The sequence below is a fragment of the Propithecus coquereli genome, unplaced genomic scaffold (genome assembly GCF_000956105.1).
Source record: "Propithecus coquereli isolate 6110/MARCELLA unplaced genomic scaffold, Pcoq_1.0 Scaffold105, whole genome shotgun sequence".
Taxonomy (NCBI): domain Eukaryota; kingdom Metazoa; phylum Chordata; class Mammalia; order Primates; family Indriidae; genus Propithecus; species Propithecus coquereli.
In genome coordinates, this window is record NW_012134414.1 from 598242 (window position 1) to 600364 (window position 2123).

A 2123-nucleotide genomic window follows, 5' to 3' on the forward strand; every position below is an offset into this window, starting at 1 on the left:
GTACAAGTATACCATTCATCACAAAATTGAACAAAGATGTGTCTGCAGTCATAAGAGGATTTTGTTTTTCTTATTTTGCTCTTCTGAAACCTTTTTTAAAGTCTCTTATCAACAAGAGAAAGACAAGCAGATTATGCCATTTCTACTGTCAGATGAAACTCCTGGATTTTTCTGTGTAGCTGCATCTCTATCTTAGCCAGACAAAGCTCTTGCATTGTGAAATTTAAGCCAGGTCAGTGAAAATTGACATGGTTAGCACACTCATTACTACCTATACCTGGGAACGACAAGGCAAAAAAAAAAAACATTTGATGAGGCCTACTAATGTGCTCAACAGTAATTTTACCTATACCCTATTTTCCTTAAAACATTAATAATCTCATTTCTCAGTTATTATGCATTTATTTCTAGTGGATTTCTCTGATTAAATTATCATTGTCAAACCAATAGTCACTTAAGAAATGCAAGTTACATACACAAAGAGTGCAATGCGCACCACCCGAAGAATGGACATATTTGAAACTCGGACTTGGGGGGGTGGGGGCAAGGGCAACATACATAACCTAAACATTTGTACCCCCATAATATGCTGAAATAAAAAAAAAAAAGAAATGCAAGTTACATAGTGAGTGTAGTTACATAATTATGTCCAAGAGAAATTTATTGTCCAATGTTAATTTTTTGCTTGACATAAATTGCTAGCACAAGCCCAAAATATTGCCATGCCTAGGCATGCTGGAAGCTTTAGGATGTCTTATTTATGGTGCCCTAAATACATTCTAGGGTTTATTATATTTTTACCTATTTCTGACCCCCAAAAAGATGGGTTGTTGGTATATTTTTCACTTTGGGCTGCTTCATTTGCTTGACATTTTCAAGAGGAAAATGATAATGCATTCTATAGGTCACTGGCTCCTTTATTTCTTGTGCTCTGAGAAAGCCCACACATTTTCAATTAAACAATTCCAGAATCACAAGACAAAAGGTAACATTGTTTATGTAGAGATTGGGCTGGGAATACTAACTAGCTCAGCACATCAATTCCTGGTAAATTCCTGCATACCCTGTAATTCCAAAGTTCACCTTGAAGTTTGCATTGCATTTTGTCATTCTGTTTAAATATATGTGTCTTTGCCAAAGGAGAGCAATGCAACTTTTTACTTCATTCTATTTAGTAATGCTTAAAAACCAAAAATAAATGCAAAACCATAGCTTTGTCAAATGCTAAATTTCCCAGTGGCATATGTATTTTTGGCCCAGAACATTTTTCTGTCTTAATTTCTTTTCTTTACTAATGCAGTCTAAAATTGCATGGGTGAGCAGGAGCTAGACCAAGGAGTGTGGGCGTGGCCACAGATGCCATGTGGCCTGTGCTTTGGACTGTGGTGCATACTTATGCTCCCTATGTCACATTCCTGTGTCCTCTGTAGTCAGGGCTGTGGGTTACCACCAGGAATGCTTCATCAGGAGAAAGGATCCCCAGCCTGTGGAGGAGGAAAAGAGCATCTCAGAGCTCTAGGAGGATCAGAAGCCGGACAAACTGGTAGGAAGGACCACACAAAGGTGGTTATCCTTAAGGACAAGCTAGAATTTGCCCCTAAAACTGTTCTGAGCAGAAACCACACAGAGAAGAATTAATGGAGGACATGGGGCCCTGTGGTCCTACTGGGGGCCTTATCTGGTCCTGCCATCATGTCAACCAGCCCCAGGAGCCACATCTGACTTGCTGGCTCCTCCTGCACTACATAGACATACACATACTGGCTACTCCCTGATGGTCAGGCAGACACAGCAGCAACTAAGGGGCCAGTGAAGGGGAAAGCACTTGAGGGTTCTGGCCTGAAAGCTGCATCTGTTGTGTGGTACCCGTGACTGCTCAGGCATCCGAGTTCATGGGCACACTGCCAGGAGGAGTGTTATGTAACGAACATTGGCTGCCAGTCTCCATGGGGAGGCTGTTTTGCCTTGTTAGGTAGTTAGCAAGGGATTCCAGGTCTCCTAGGGACGAAAATGGATGCTTTGCCTTGGTGCAATTGTCCCACCCGGGAAGAAGGACAAGAGTGGGCCCCAGGCCTTCATCTTGGTCCTGCCCCACCTTAATCCTTTCCCAAGTGACTGCCATA

At 41.9% G+C, this 2123-nt stretch overlaps 1 pseudogene; it reads left to right on the plus strand.

Annotated features, from left to right (window-relative positions):
- The first annotated feature begins 1361 nt into the window (after window positions 1–1361).
- On the plus strand, window positions 1362–1638 carry LOC105811775 (annotated as a pseudogene).
- Window positions 1639–2123: the final 485 nt, after the last annotated feature.